Source organism: Miscanthus floridulus, chromosome 18, assembly GCF_019320115.1.
Source record: "Miscanthus floridulus cultivar M001 chromosome 18, ASM1932011v1, whole genome shotgun sequence".
NCBI classification, from domain to species: domain Eukaryota; kingdom Viridiplantae; phylum Streptophyta; class Magnoliopsida; order Poales; family Poaceae; genus Miscanthus; species Miscanthus floridulus.
The window spans coordinates 110,614,908-110,632,535 of record NC_089597.1 but is presented as its reverse complement, the minus strand read 5'-3'; positions in this window follow the sequence as shown (position 1 = coordinate 110,632,535).

The window sequence follows — 17,628 nt, the reverse complement described above, 5'->3', positions numbered from 1 at the left end:
ACTTCATGAGATTAATCATTCATCTGCAATTTGGTTGCTTTCTTTCTTGTTCTTGCTTGTGTTCTTCGTTGCGTAGGCAGGAATTAGCCTTCTTAGCGAGGTCAATCGGATTCATGTCTCGGTTGATAACCAGAGGAGTTGTGGTGCTAAGATTGCAGGGTTCGATCTCTCGATCTCTTCTTGACTTGGACACCCTTGTTGGCCTCCTACCCCTCCATACCATGAGCCAAACATGGTCATATGCATGGGTGTCATGTCCTTATCAAAATCGATGAACGACGAAACTATTCTTGACAGATTAATCTAAGCAAAACCCAAAACCTAATGACAGTAGTGGCATATGATTATAAAGGACATGCCCCTAATGGACCCAAACATGATACACAGTCCAACGGACCAAAAGATGGTGTCGTAGCACCCTAGCAGATTCTGGACACTGACTTGTTTCAACGATTCCTGTTGATTCTGAAGGGCTTTTGATGTGACACCACTGGGATTGGCTTCCTTATCAAATTATCTTTCCAACCATTTGTGGATCGTCGAAAACAGAGTCTGGATGCGTCCTAGGTGACCAGTTTAAGGCAGACTGGTCCTAGAGGCCGAGGCAGACTCAAACTTAAGAAGCTTTTGGCCTCCACCTCGGGGACTCGAACCGAATTAACCTCGGGCCTCCTTCTTGACTTGGACACCCTTGCTGGCCTCCTACCTCTCCATACCATGTGCCAAACATGGTCATATGCATGGGTGTCATGTCCTCATCACAAGGGCCCTGCCCGGTTCCGCTCCCTCAACTTCAGTGAGCACAACAGGTGCCTCAAGGACGTTGCACCCATAGATGCTCAGCAGAAGAACATGGAGCTCCAGACTCTCCCATACAGACAGGGCAGCCCCCGGATAGGAACGTTGCATGCTGTAGTATGGCCGCCATGGCTGGAGGATATCTCTGACATCTCATCAAACTTTATGAATTGGCCGACCTAAGCAGCTACAGGGGCGAAACCCCCCACCGACATGGTCCTAGGCGGCTTCCCCTCCGACAAGGCTCGCCTAGAGAAGATCCACCGAAAAGAGTCCACGTATGGCTCCATCCTAAAAAAGGCCTCATGGACAGTGATGAAGCCGGTGACACGTAGCACCCCAGTTGGATTGAGGCACTGCAGCTCTAGGCCCCACTCATCAAGGAGTCCAGGTAGGATCTAGTGCACCACTTCCTTTGGTGGAAGTAGCCCCTTCTCGGTGAAGGCGGCTACCACCATCTCGAGTGGCCTCCAGCTCGATGTTGCGCTCTGGATTCATGAACGAATCTATGAGTTCTTCCCCACGCTTACCCTCTCTCTCACTTAGGAATCACCATGGCACACAAGCACTCTTGGTGAGAAGGAAGGAGGAGATGCAGCAGTTGGAGAATAGGCAAAGGATTGCAGCGAGAAGCCCTCTCCCTTCCCCTATTTAAAGAGGAGGCGCAACAGTTGAGGAAAGGCAAAATGATTGGGGCGAGAAACTCTCTCCCTTCCCCCATTCAATGTGGATGGGATATGATGGGATGCGCCCTGATCGATGGGATGCACCCTGCCCGACAAAATGGTGCTTGGTCAGATAGGATGTGGCCTGGGTATGGCCCACCACTACCACATGTCGGGCACTAGAAACATGGCGCCACTACGTGCAGGAGGTCCTCCGCCTTCCCAGGCGGGACTTGGAAAGGCCCAACTATGGGATCTTTGCCTAGGAGAGACCAACGGGCTTCCTAAGTCAATCAGACGGCTCAGGCAAACACCGAGAGATAGGTAAAGAGCAGAGGGATGCCCCATGTGGGCCATGCCGACTCTATCATGAATGACGAGCGCAGATCTTGGTCGGACATATCCGATAGGAGCTCTTCAAACCACGTCACTCGAGTCATCAAGGTAACATTACCAAACCCCACTATTTCTTTATATGATCATTTATTCATCTGCTATCATTCATACATAAATACATGCATTCACACATTCATCCATGCACGCATTCATTCATCCCATACATCCAAAGCATCGTATATGCAGTTAAATGCATCATAACGCTCCGTGTTGCGTCACAAAGCAGCAGTTGCCTCATTCAAACATGAGCAACGACCGACCAAGGTTCAAAGGCTGGCCCATGAAGGGCTCGAGGCCACCTTGCATCAAATAGAGCTAGGGGAGAAAACGCAGATGAGCCCTGAGCAGCCCTCGCCTAGTCTGCTCCAAAGTAGACAGGGTCATCTTGACCTTCTTGTTTGATCCTAACCTCGAGCCATGCCCATAGAATCTCCATCAAGGGGAGGCCAGTGGGCCACTCGAGTCGGTCTCCGGAATGACCTAGGCATCTATTGGGATGTGGGTTAAGGAGCAGTGGAATGCCACATGAGGGCTATGCCGACCCTGTCATGAATGATGGACCCGGATTTCACTCAAACATGCCTGTTAGCGAGCTCACCGAGTGTGTCACTCGAGCCATCGAGGCAAGTGATGTTAGCTTAGTCCCTTTGGCTACAAAAACCATAGATGGGGTAATGCACAAAAACTCAAAACAACCCCTACCGAGCCCAACGGGGCTTGGGGGCTCAGGATGCCCAAACACCTCCAAAACACCTCAGCACGTTCGACGCCTGGATCCGCGATTCTGACTCGCCTGATCCCTTGTTGAGCTTAGTGCCTGGATCCATGACTCTGACTCACCCAATCCCTCGGCACATCCGATGCCTGGATCCATGACTCTGACTCGCACAATCCCTCATTATGCCCAGCGCATAGATCCACAACTCCGACCTGCTTGATCCCTTGACACGTCCAAAATGCCTCAACATGTCCGACACCTAGATCTATGACTTCGACTCGCCCGATCCCACATTACACCCAGCGCCTAGATCCATGACTCTAACTCGCTCAATCCCTCATTGCACCTAGCGCATGGATCCATGACTTCGACTCACTCGATCCCTTGACACCTCCAAAATGCCTCGGCATGTCCGATGCCTAGATCCATGACTCCTACTCGCTCGATCCCTCATTGCGCTCAGTGCCTGGATCCATGACTCTAACTCGCCTGAACCCTCGGCACGTCCAATGCCTAGATCTGTGACTTCGACTCGCCTAATGCCTCATTATGCCCAGCGCCTAGATCTGTGACTCTAACCCACTCGATCCCTTGACACAACCAAAATGCCTCGGCACGTCTGACGCCTAGATCCATGACTCTGACTCACCCAATCCCTCATTGTGTCCAGCGCCTGGATCCGCGACTCTGACCCGCTCGATCCCTCGGCACGTCCGATGCCTAGATCTATGACTCTGACTCGCCCGCCTGACGCTTGGATCCGTGAGTCTATCTCGCCTGATCCCTTAGCTGTCCGACGCCCTGGTTGATGACTCCGTCTCACCTAGTACCTCGAGACGCAACCAAAATGCCTGGGATCATGCTCCTAGAAACGGTGGGTCAAAAACTAGAAAGAGGAAGCTACACCCACCAAGGTGCACACACTCACGCCCACTGACAAAACCCCCCAGGCAATTCTACCTGAATCGCCCGGGGGCTTGGAGGCTACACCCACGAGTGCGCTCGTGCGCACCCGCTATCGAAACAAAAAATTTCCCCGCTGGCAACACAAAACCCCCTAGATGATTCTACCCAAATCGCCAGGGGGGCTCGGGGGCTACACCCACGGGTGCGCTCGCGTGCACCCGCTGTCAAGACAAAAATCCCCTAGACAATTCTACCTAAAATCGCCTAGGGGCTTAGGGGCTCCTGTCGGGTTCATAAACCCAGGGTCCCTCATGGACCTACTTCCCAGCAAAAGCTTAGCCCAACAGACGACATTGCGAATGACGCACAACTCCTGGGTCGGCCCAAAAATCTAATGATAGGCTAGAAGGGCGATCCAATCTCTGACCGGAAGGCCTGGCCAAGGAGGAACAACGCCCACTTCTGACTCTAGCCCGCCTCTCTGACTAGAAGGCCTCACTTCTGACTCTGGCTCGCTTCTCCAACCCGAAGGCTTGGCCAAACAACGCTTCCGACTCTGACCCACGTCTCTGACTGGGGATACACTAAACCTCTGCTTATAGCTCTTCTCCGACTAGTGTAGTTGGAGCCGACTAGGACCAACCGACCGGGGACGCCCGCTCGGCGAGGACCAGGAAACAGGTAGAGCAAGTAAAGCAGGACGCTCAAGTTAAACCACAAAACTAAGGACCGTACCCTGTACACCTGTAGGACAGTACCGACATGACATGTCAGAAGGGTGCCCTGCAACCTTCCAAGCTTGTCAGAACCCAAGTAGTGTTGTGGGCATCAATGATTTGCCCTACAGTGTTGTGGGCGCTATCAATTCCCATACCAGGCAAACACGGTAAAACCCTCCACATGCCTCTGGGCACTAACAGTGTTGTGGGCGCTGTCATTTGTCATACATGGTGAATATGGTAAAACCTCCCACATGTGTCTGACACAAACAGTGTTATGGGCGCCTACCATCATCTTGTACCCGATGGCGTGGGCAACAAGACTTAGTAGCATACGAACTCTCACTCTCTCTCTCTCACTTGTAAAGGCTGTCCCCTTCATCTATAAAAGGGGATGTGCTCTCTCCCAATGGGGAGATCAATCGGACGACAACTAAAAACATGCTCCAATGATCCGAATAACTAAGGATTCCAACGAACAACCGACGTTCGAACACTTATCACATAGAAGAGCTCCTGCCACTGTTGGCCCTTCAGACCAGAGTTTGACTAGACCTCTTGCACCCCCATCTTACTCCCTTCTGTTTGTAACCCCACAACAAACTTCAAGCACCTAGGCTTAGGAATAAAGTCACCGACCGACTCAAACTAGACGTAGGGCACGTTGCCTGAACCAGTATAAACCCTATGTCATTGAGTGCTAGGCCATATCTGATCACAACGTACAACAAAACTACAAATATTTATATGTTGGTCACTTTCTGCACCGACACCCAGTGTCTCCACCACTATGGATGACCAAGTGCTTGACGACAAAGGTGTTGATGAAGCCGCCAGCTTCCACCGTGCTTAGACTGTTCCAGTCCCAAGCCGCCTTCTCATCGAACACAACGTCGTGTGAGACAAGTACCTTGTCTCCGCATGGGTCGTAGAGCCGGTACACCTTGGTACCCTTCGTGTAGCCTAGGAACACCATCGGTGTGCTCCTATCCTCTAGCTTGGTGAGGATCGACTTCGTCTTCCTAACATGGCTGATGCAGCTGAATGTCCAGAGGAAGGACATGCTCGGCTTATGCCCATACCAATCCTCGAATGGCGTCTTGCCCTTTAGGGCCTTATGGGAGCGCAATGGAGGATGAACACCGTTGTGGTCACCGCCTCACCCCAGAACCTTACCGGCATGCCTTTGTCCTTCATCATGGATCGAGCCATGCTGACCACCATCTGGTTCTGCTACTCCACCATGCCATTCTGTCGTACCACACCCTGATCCATGTAGTACACAGCGAACTCCACTAAAGTGAATTCACCACCACGATCAGTCCTCAGCGTGCAGAGCTTCTTGTCGCTCTCAGCCTTCATGCGCATCTTGAACTTCTTGATCGCTGCCGTCGCTTCATCCTTGCTCGTCAGGAGTTGCAGCCACATGTAGCGACTACAATCATCCATGAGCAGGAGGGAGTACCGCTGACCACCATTTCTGGCTGGCGTGATCGGCTCATAGAGGTCGCCATGGATGAGATCGAGAGCGTCCTCTGTGTGATACTTGGTCGCTTTTGGGAACTACAGCCTCCTCTGCTTCCTGGCTAGGCAGCTGTTACACAGGTTGCCTCCATGCTCGATGTGGGGTAGCCCTTGGACCATCTTCTATAGCCGACCAAGCGCGTCGAAGCTGAGATGTCCAAACCGGGCATGCCACAGCCACGGTTCCTCGGTGTGCCTTGCCACCAAGCACACTGGCTGCTCTACCTTTAGGTCGAGCAGGTACAAGCAGTTCTAGGACCTCTTCACCTCGGCAAGAAGTCACTACTCCCAGTCCCTGATCCTAAGGACTCCATCCTTGATTAGTACCTCGCTACCATGCTCATCTAGCTAGCCAATGCTGATGATGCTTGAACATAGCTGAGGGATGTAATATACATCTATTAGCATGTGGTGCTCCCTGTTCTGGCACCTGAAGATGATGATGCTGCGCCCTCGGATAGCCACCCTTGAACCATCACCAAACTTCACCGTACCGGTAACATCGTCGTTGAGCTCGGAGAAGGTTGCCTTGGAGTCCGTCATGTGGTTGCTGGCACCAGAGTCTAGATACCACCATCACTCCTGCTCGCCGCCCACATGTCCGAGGTGGACTTGGGCGCATGGTTCGTCAAGGTTGACAGCCTTTAGGGCCTTTCTAGGTCCTTCCACCGTCGTCACCTCTTCCTTCTCCTCGGCCTCGATGTCGTGTAGTACACAGAACGTCGCCATCAGGATAGTGGCCTCATCATCATTGTTAGCTTGCACTAGATGAGCCTCAGCCTTCTTCTCCTACTTGTGATTTGGGCACTCCTGTGCCTAATGGCCCGTCTTCCCACAGCGCTGGCAAATGTTGGGGTCGACCTGCTTCTTCTTCTTTGAAGAAGCCTTGCCACGGCGCTTGCCATCACCACCGCGGCTGGAGGCGGCTACCTCAGAGTTCCTCCGAGCAGCCTACTCCTCCTCTGTCAGCAGCAGTTTGTTGTTGTCCTTCGTTGTTGTCGCCTGTTCTAGGCACTCATCCACCACCCACAGATGCCCTGTCACATCCTCAATGGTGAGGGTGGACAAGTCTAGCATCATCTCTATGGAGAGAGCGATCTGGATGTACTTTGTCAACACAGAGTGGATGTACTTGGAGACCGCCTTCTCTTCGTCGATGGTGACGTCATGGCTCTTCAGCTTGCTGATGAACATCTCCAGGCAGGGGGAAAGTCCTCCACCGATTCACCATCCTTGAACTTGAGATTGGCATACTCCTGCTTCAGAAGCTGGGTTGTCACCTTCTTTGCGTGGTCAAAACCGACACGCATCGCCACAATAGCCTCCCACACCTCCTTAGCAGAGCTCTTCGCCCACAACGGCTCCCTGTACTCTGCCAGTATAGCAGCGAGGATAGCCTCCAACGCTGACATGTCATATTCTTCATTGTTGGTGCCTTTGTCAACAACATTCCAGAGCCATCGGGCTCTGAGCTTGACCTTCATGGTCACCGACCACTCTCCATAGTTGGTGCGAGTCAGCGTCGGCCAACTGGTGCCGCTGACCTCCCACACCGTGCGAACAACAACCTCCTGTCGTGGCTGGGTAGCCACAGCAGTGCCACTACTGTCGCCCATCTCTGAACCGTGCGTCATCGCCAGCGGTTAGTCCGACGATGATGTTTGTACGACTCTAATACCACTTGTTAACCCCTCGATCTCTGGTAGGGAGATATCCGACCACTCGCTAGTGTTGCCGAGCACACACTAGCGATGCCGACCACGAACTGTCGTTACCAACCACACACTATGGCTAGAGGTAGAAGAAGAGAGGGAGAACAGAGCATACACACACTGCAGAGATATTAGCGTTGGTCGGAGCTCTGTATAGGAGATGTCAAATCTGAACTCTCTCTTTACTGAGTTGCAGTGACAAACTATTTATACAACTCTATCAATCTAGTCCTAGTATAGCTACCATGCTGCTACAGTGACTAGATGTGACAGCAGGGCCGACTTTGGTGCCTGCCCCTGCTATGGCTACAGTGCGGCTGGTGAGCCGTTCGGCGCCTGCCCCTGCAGCTGCTACAATGCAACAGTAGGGGGAGCCCTTTTCGGCGCCGCCTTCACCTACTGTGCATTCACACAAGAGATGTAGAAGATTATCTAACCGGTAGCAAGTGCATTTCACTTGAACCCTGTAGTAACTGCTAAATTCTCTGTTTGATCCATGTAACTTTTCTTAGGCAAATATTTCTTGTAGTCTCCACTTCTATTTCAGATGTATATCATGTCTATGTAGTGTAGTTTGTTTTATGCTTAACCACATGAGCTGCAGAGCATCCCGAAATGTGCAGAGAAACTTGACCAAACTATAATGGTGTAAATTACCTTTCTTACTTTCTCACATTATGATGTTATATTTACATTACTTGATAATTATACTTCTTACTGTCCCTCAAAAAAATAATACTTCTTACTTTAGCACATTACGTTGTTGGTACAATTATCTAAGGCACTGTTTGCATTTCATGAATCAATTACTCTCATAAGTCTAGGATTCGGGTGAGAGATGTTGTTCTATGTGTGAAACTACGAACCAACATCTTTTTTTGACACCTCAACTGATAATATGTTATATCTGAATCAACTAAAGTCATTAGCTTCAAACTGATCTACATATCTTTTCTTCAAAAGAGTCTAAAATGTCTCTCAGCATGCTGCTTTGTTTTTCATTAGACCATCACCATCTTTCTTATGGTTCCTTGTCTACCAACTAGTTTATTGTTATTCTGAATGTACATAAACGGAATGAATTAATGTTTATCAGACATATGCCCTAGAGAACATTTCATCGTATGCGATCAAATCACTGATGCAAGCCTGTTGTCAACCAATCACTACGGGAAACAAAGCCTTTGCCGAGTGCAATCTGCTTTGCCGAGTGTTAAAAATCAGGCACTCGGCAAAGACCTTCTTTGCCGAGTGCGGCACTTGGCAAAAAGGGCACTCGGCAAAGGACTTCTTTGTCGAGTGCCAGGCTCTCGGCAAAATCTCGGCACTCGGCATAGGCTGCCCCGCGTAACGGTGTTCGGCCACATCCTTCTTTACCGAGTGTCTGCTGTTAGGCACTCAGCAAAGTTTTTTTTTGGAAAATACTTTGCCGAGTGCCCCTGTGAAGGCACTCGGCAAAGAGGAAATTTCTAAAAAAATTCAAAAACCTCTTTGCCGAGCGCCTTATTCTTGGCACTCGGCAAAGACCCCCTTTACCGAGTGCCATGCCCCGGCACTCGGCAAAGTTTTTTTTTGTTTTTGGCCTCCAAATTTTTTGTGCAGCCCTTCTAAAGTACCAAGAACTCCTCGTTAGAATTTAGGGATTTTTTGTGGCTTTTTGATATATTTAGTTACTTTATTTTATTTACTTGAATTTTTTCGAAAAATATAAATTTGAACTGCACGTGGTACGAATAATGGAATTTAATGATTTAAAAATTGATAGTCATGTTAGTGAGTGTAGTGTGAGGCCGTATCCAGGAACGGACCCAAAATTTCGGACATCTTGTTCACGAAACATGACCGCGAACTTGCATGCGAAGTATTTTTAAATTCTATAAAAAGCAAACGAAGTCCAAAAATCATGAAACTTGTTGAGATGTCGTGATATCGTATGTGGAGGCTATGATAAAAATTTCAGAAGATTTTGTGCACGTTGTCACGTACGATGCTTACAAACTAGGACATCTCTACAGGTGTGAGGTTCATTTGGTTGTAGAAGGGTGGTAAGTATTCGTCGTTCGACAGACATCATCAATTCCTACCTCTTGACCATCCATTCAGACAAGACATCAAGAACTTTATAAAAGGTGTCAAAGTGACAAACCCTGCACCGCAGATAATGACTGGTGCCGAGGTTCATGCTCAGATAGATGCTCTCGTGCCCAATGAAGAAGGTGGTTTTGTGGGATATGGTGAGCAACATATGTGGACTCATATCTCGGGCATGATGAGGCTCCCCTATTTCGGTGACCTTCTTTTGCCACATAACATTGATGTAATGCACACTGAAAAGAATGTCGCTGAGGCACTTTGGGCAACACTCATGGACACTAAAAAGTCTAAGGACAACCCTAAGGCTAGAGTGGACCTGACAACGTTGTGCGATAGACCAAATTAAGAGATGCAGCCTCCTAGTCATGGCAAGATCTGGAGAAGGCCTAAGGCCAATTTTGTCTTGAAAAAGGACCAAAGGAGGGAAGTACTTGAATGGATCCAGACACTAATGTTCCCTGATGGGTATGTAGCGAATCTAAAGAGGGGAGTGAACTTAGGCACTCTGTGAGTCAACGGGATGAAGAGTCATGACTATCACATATGGATTGAGCGGCTTCTTCTAGCAATGGTTCGAGGCTATGTCTCGGAGCATGTCTGGCAAGTGCTGGTAGAGTTGAGCTACTTATTCCGCCAGCTTTGTGCCAAGGAGCTCTCTCGGACTGTCATTGATGACTTGAAAAAAGAGGCACCCATGTTGCTCTATAAGTTGGAGAAGATCTTTCCACCCGGCTGCTTCTTGCCGATGCAGCATTTGATTATGCACCTCCCATATGAGGCACGGATGGGGGGGGGCATGCAGGACCGTGGTGCTATCCAATCGAGAGATGTCTGAAGACTCTTCGCAAAAAATGTAGAAATAAAGACAAAATTGAGGCTTCCATTGCAGAGGCATACATTATAGAGGAGGTGTCGAACTTCACAGAGAAATACTATACTGAGAATCTTCCTAACATTTATAATCCACCCCCTCGTTGTAATGCTGGCGAAAATGAATCGAACCTCAGCCTTTTCCAAGGGTAACTCAGAAGCGCAAGTGCATCGACCACTAAGCAATTGAAAAATGAAGAGTGGCGTAGTATCATGCTATATGTGTTGACCAACCTTGTCGAGGTGTACCGTTCATTGGGTAAGTTTTGAATGAACTTGTTTCATTTCGCTGTATGTCCTTATTTCTCGTTGGTATAGGGAATTTCTTTGTCAATCCTGGCATGGATCGAGGCAACCTACCCCACAAGAAAATGATACCCTTCTTTCATAGGGTGTGGACCAGAGAGCCCTGATTTCATTTGTTGGTTCAAACAGAAAGCCCAAACTGATGCGCCTATAAGTGACGAGCTGAGACATGTTGCAAATGGCTATGCCGTTAGGGTCAAGTCATTTACCGGTTATGACGTGAATAGATATCGTTTTCACATAGCAAGCTATGAGCAGAGTCGACCCAATCAAAAAACCACAAACAGCAGAGTTGTTACGCCCGGCATTGATGGACTCGACTATTATAGAAGAATTGAAGAAATTTATGAACTATCATTCTATGGTTCCAAACCTCTTACTCCTGTCATATTCAAATGCCACTGGTTTCATCCTAGAGTAACAAGACGGACCCCTAAGCTTGGGCTAGTTGAGATTCTATAGGATTCCATCTATCTAGGAAAAGATGTCTACATTGTGGCTCAACAGGCCGTCCAAGTTTATTATACGTCATACGCGTGCAAAGACGCCGAGCATTTTAAGGGTTGGTCTATTGTGCACAAGGTATCGCCACACGGTAAACTACCTGTCCCAAATGATGAAGATTACAACTTCAACCCAAACACATATGATGGAGAGTTCTATCAAGAAGAGGGGCTACAAGGGAGGTTTGACATAGACTTAACCGAAGAGATAGGAATGGAAGTAGACAATGAAAGGGATGATGACAAGGACGCTGGAGATGAGGTATGAAATTTGAAGGACATACAAATGCTTGAGCGATTACGTTTAGGCAATGACAATGAAGACAACATTCCTCCTTTGGATAGTGTTGATGAGTTGGACAATGTTGATAGTGATGACGAGACCTATGATCCAGCTAATCTCAATCATGAAGATTATTTCTAAGACATGTAATACTATATTTTTTGTAATTATGTTTTGTTCATTTTTGCATATATTTCTAATACATGTATTACTATGTTTTTTGTAATTATGTTTTGTTCATTTTTGCACCTATTTCTAATTACGTCTTATTTTTCTTTTTTATTGCAGGTGATTGAACAAAGATGGCGGACGACTGTCATAGGTCCGTGAACTTGATTTACCAAAGACCACACTGACTACAGGAGGAGGCAGAGGGGGCGACGGAGGGATCAAACAGGAGGAGGAGAAGGACCGCCAGCTGCAGGAGGGGGCTATCTCCTCCCACGCCGCATGAGGAGGAGGTGGCGCCTGTGGATGAGTTGGACGAGGAGCTGGTTCGACAAACGAATGAGGAGGAGGGGCCGCACGAGGACGACGAGTGCGAGGCGGCAGGCACGGGTTCTGCTTTGTCCGACTCCTCTTCGAGTGTCTACTTGTGAGGTCCCATGAGCCTCCCACAGGTTCTGCTTCCTCACCAACGCCCAGTGTTTTGCCCCAAAAGGCAAAAGTAAGTAACTTTATATGTTATCACCACTACTTCATATGATATGATGAAAAAAAACTAATAATTTTTCTTAATCACTTGTGTAGGAACTGGGTGGTTGTGTCGGGTGGTAGCGCATGGCTAGTCAACGGCATCCTGGGTCTTCTGTGTAGGCAACACTTCCCCGGCATTGTCACGTATGCATTGAAGACAGAGCCGGCCTACTCGTTTGACCACTACGCCGTCGCCCTCGATGCGGAGTACCCCAACAAGGCGGCGCGGGTGAAGGCAGAGTTTTGGGTAAGTCTCACTCGCACAACATTGCTCAATACGTCGCATTCATTGGACTTTTCTTGAAATAATGAATGGATACATCGCTTTTGTATGTAGACTTATTACAGATGCGAGGAGGGATTTGAGGCTAGGGCGGAGTAGGTGACTACTAAAGCCTATAAAAAACTCATCACCGACATGCATCACGAGGCGCGCATCCAGGCCATCGTAACCTATCGGGTCGAAGCTTAGAGAGAGGAAAACCAAGAAAGACGCAAGAGAGATGCAGCTAACCCGGGAGTAGTACCTTGAGGTAAATGAAGAACATCAATATTGATTCATTTTGAGATTAAGTTGGTTTAATTTGATCTTCTTATATGTCCAATACTTGATGACGTGTAGATGATTCCCTGGTGGTGCCAAGCGTATCCCGAGTGCTAGGCAATGATGGTGGAGAGGTGGTTCACGGAGGAGTACCTCAAGATGCATAGGGATGCCTAGGACCGTTGTTTGCAGATGCAAGGTCCACCACACCATCAAGGCAGCCGCAGCCTCACCGGATACAAACAAGCATGGGTACGTGAATTCATTTATCTATTGTGACGCTCAGTTCTGCCTGATTTGTAATCATCATGCTGTCTTTCTCGCAGTCGGTGTCACATAGTGGCCAAGCTTGCTCGGACTTTCAGGCATGGTGTATGGCCCACAAGGGCAAGGCAACATCCGACGTCTCCTTCAACCTGGAGGAACCGCCCGAGGCATACACGAACTCGAGCGTCCACTCCCGCATCAGTGAGTACAGTGAGTTGGCGAGGTCACTCCAAGGGCCAGACCACAATCCGAGCACTCAGGACTTCGATGGAGAGGTCGTCATGAGGGCGGGGCAAGGCAAGAAGTATGGGCGGTTCTGGCTTGGCGACAGCGTCATCGACACGGCTTCTACTCCCTCTCTCTCTCCCAGATCCGAGCATGGAGCACGAGCGAGAGCCCGACCATTCGCACACGGCCGACCGCAGCACAGCACCGGGTCGACGCACTCGAGGTTATTCCTGTTTTACTCGTCATACATTGATCTTTACACACCTTAATTAGCTTTGCATTACTGAAACATTGGAGTGAAATATTGCAGGCCCGGCTGGAACAAGAAATAGGGCAACATCAGGAGCTGGAGGTCGGGCACCAGAGGATGGCGGCTCAGCTGGAGGCTGAGTGGGCTGAGCGGGAGGACGAGCGGCAGGCCTAGGCGCAGAGGCTAACGGACATTACGGAGTTCCTACAAGGGCTTAGGCAACGTGTGAGCTTCTCTCTGCCACCTGGGCTGTTGGTTCCACCTCCGCCTCCATGTCCTACAGCTCCAGCTACTCCTGTGAGTATGAAAGTTTTTTACTTTTGCTTGTGCTTTGCTTGTATGGCCTCTACCTTCCTAGATTAGCTATCCAAATAATCTTATCTCATATGCAATCTTTTCTCCTTTGTGCAGTCTCTATCTGACAGTGGTTCGAATAATCCACCTCATGCACCTCCGAATGATGGAGCTGGGCCTTCACCACAGTCGCAGTGGCCGAGATGAGTACACGTTGTATTTTTTTTCATTTGTTGTTCACTTGGTGATGGACTTGTGATGCACTTGTGGACTTTGATGGACTTGTGGATTTATTTAGATGGACTTGAGCACTTATTATTATATATGTGATATATATTGTGATGAATGTGATATGTGCGGATGGATGTGTGGATGGATGAGATATATATGTGATGGATGAGATATATATGTGATTTATGTTTGTATGAATTTATTTGTCATGATGGAATGTAAAAAAAATTAAAAATTGCCGTTTTGGGTCACTTTGCCGAGTGTTGCACTCGGCAAAGGACCCCGTTGACGAGTGCCATGGTCACAGCACTCGGCAAAGCTGGAAAAATGGGCGCTCGAAAAACCATTTTTCTAGCTTTGCCGAGTGCTATGAGCCTATGACCATGGCACTCGACAAAGAATTTTTTTTAAAAAAAAATCAAACTTTGTCAAGTGCCGCCCAGAGGGCACTCGGCAAAGAATTTTTTTTAAAAAAAAATTAAACTTTGCCGAGTCTCGGCCAGATGGCACTCGGCAAATATTTTTTTTAAAAAAAATTCAAACTTTGCCGAGCGCCTTCAAGGGGCACTCGACAAAGAATTTTTAGAAAAAAATAAAACATATTTGCCGAGGGTCGGATAGAGGGCACTCGGCAAAGAATTTTTTTTAAAAAAATAAAAAATCTTTGCCGAGTGCCTGCAGGGTTGGCACTCGGCAAAGCGACCGTCAATGGGGCTGGCGCCGTGACGGTCGCTTTTCTTTGCCGAGTGCCCCCGGGGCTTTCGGCAAAGCCTTTGCCGAGTGCCCGATAAAAAACATTCGGCAAAGAGGGCTTTGCCGATCAATTTTTACCGTGTGTTTTTTGCCGAGTGCCGCACTCGGCAAAGGCTTTACCGAGTGCAATTTGACCTTGCCGAGAAAAAACCTGAATCAAGTAGTGAATGTGCACATACGCCGGCTTCAATATTCACATATCATGGGCTCATCGCTCAACTGTTCACCTTTTACTTGCATTAAAAAAACACTGTTACTCACCAGATTCAATATCAGTCTTTTGGGATGTCATTCCTGATTTTCCACAAAATGACTAGATTATCTATCAATCAAAATGATATTTTCATTCGATGCAGAAAGTGAACTATAAGCCCCATAGAGTCATGCTTTGAACTGCCTATACCAATCATACTTGTGTCAACATATGTGTGATTTAAGTTCCATGCCTTCAATGCCACCCATTGTCTTTCTTTTGCATATATATATAGAGACCCCCCACCGTGCACACACAGAGTTATATACTAGATTGAGTAAATTGCACCCTGGGTACTTAAACTATTGGGGCATTACCATCTAGGTACTCGAACTGAAAAAGCTATCACCTGGGTACTTAAACTATGGGGGCATTACCATCTGGGTACTCGAACTAAAAAACCTCCCACTTGGGTACTTAAACTATTGGACCATACCATCTGGGTACCGTCGCCGGTGACCAGGAGCGCGGAAAAATGAATTTTGATTCTTTTTCTTTTTCTGAAAATGGATGAATAGTGCTGGAATTTGTTATTTTTGTAAAAAAATAATTAGAGCTCCAAACATTCTAAAATTTTTTGTGTAGCCTCTATATGATGTACTCTACCTAGAAAAAAATATGAAACTTGGAAAATAAATAGTTTTTGTATGTTTAAAAATTACCTCTTTTAATTAATAAATGAACTTCCATAAATTTTATAATTAAAATAAATAAATGTAAAAAAGAGGCGGCCTAACTGTGCGCGAGCGAGCAGGCGAGCACAGGTAGACCGCCTCTTTTTGGACATTTATTTATTTTAATTATAAAATTTATGAAAGTTCATTTATTAATTAAAAGAGGTAATTTTTAAACATACAAAAACTATTTATTTTCCAAGTTTCATATTTTTCCTAGGTAGAGTACATCATATAGAGGCTACACAACAATTTTTAGAATGTTTGGAGCTCTAATTATTTTTTTACAAAAATAACAATTTCCAGTACTATTCATCCATTTTCAGAAAAGGAAAAAGAATCAAAATTCATTTTCCCGCGCTCCTGGTCACCGGCAACGGTACCCAGATGGTATGGCCCAATAGTTTAAGTACCCAAGTGGGAGGTTTTTTAGTTCGAGTACCCAGATGGTAATGCCCCATAGTTTAAGTACCCAGGTGGTAGCTTTTCCAGTTCGAGTACCTAGATGATTATGCCCCAATAGTTTAAGTACCCAGGGTGCAATTTACTCTACTAGATTCATTCATAGTAGTTAAGTAAAATGCAGGATTTTCATTATTCGTCATATAACTCATCCGCTAATGTATATTTCTTCTTAGCGCTGCTACCCATGTATAATCATAGTGCTGTTATGATAAAAGGCATAAGTTTTTTAAAAAAAAATAAATAGTGAAGCCGGCATTATGCAAGAATGGGTCAGCTTACCACGGCATTTCGGTATGGATAAGTTTATTTTGGCAAAACTACTAAAGAATGACCTACAGTTGTCTTCTATTGGAACCATTCAACAAGATCATTAGTATTGTTTTTAACATTCACTAAGCAACCTGTCATGCATCTCTCAAGGAAATTGTGCATGGAGCTTAAACAGTATATCTTTGATCTACTAAATTTTAGGCTGCATAATGACCATTTTCTCTTCTAAGATGTGTACGGCATGCTGCATCATTAATATCAAATCAAGCAGCATACTCTTTGTCTGAGATTCTTCTAGCGAACCCAATTTTATAGTTTATTAGGTGCTTAATCAATTATAATATTTTTTATAAGGCATGCCGTGGTCCATGATTAAGGAATGTGTATCATTCGCTCACTTTGTGGTCCCAGAATGGAAAGGTAACACCAGCATACTAATGGGCCTCGTTATATTAGTTGTCAGTTGGTTTGGAAGTGCATTTTGTTTGGATTCTCTTGTGCACAATAAGGAGTTTTGACTGTTTTTACTTCCGCAGAACGTGGCTGTTCTCCTGGTTATATTATATATATATGCAATCTGCTATCAATTCATAAACAATTTTCCTGATCCTCCATTGTAAGTACACGATGGATCCATAGACAAACAAACTAATAGGCTTCCATCATTTAAACTCGCATTATTTTTTCTTGTGAACTACAGATGAAAAATGAAGCAACAGACACTGAGCACACTAAGGGTCCGTTTGGTTGGGTTTTTGGCTTTGGTTTTTGGCCCCAAAAGCCAAAAGCCCAACCAAAGGGCTGCTTTTGGAAGCTGTTTTTTCAGAAGCAGCTGCTTTTCCGTAGTACATTTTTGAAAGCTGGTTTGACCCTGCTTTTGGCTTTTGACTTTCTGCTTTTCGAAATTGGTGGAATAAAAAGCTCTTTCATAGTTGTTTCAAGAGAGATAAAGATAGAAGGTATATTTTATATTTGTTTAACCAAACAGCTTTCAGCTTTTCTACAGCTCACAGCCCACAGCAGCTTTCCCACAGCTCACAGCCCACAGTAGCTTTTTTCCACAGCCACAGCTCAACCAAACACACCGTACCCTAACACGGCAATTCAGCTTTTTCAATCTCCTACTATGAGCCTTTTGCTACAGCCTGTATGATGGTTGGATAGCAACTCAAAGTCTCAAATGAAATGCTAGCCCGACATAACTTCCAA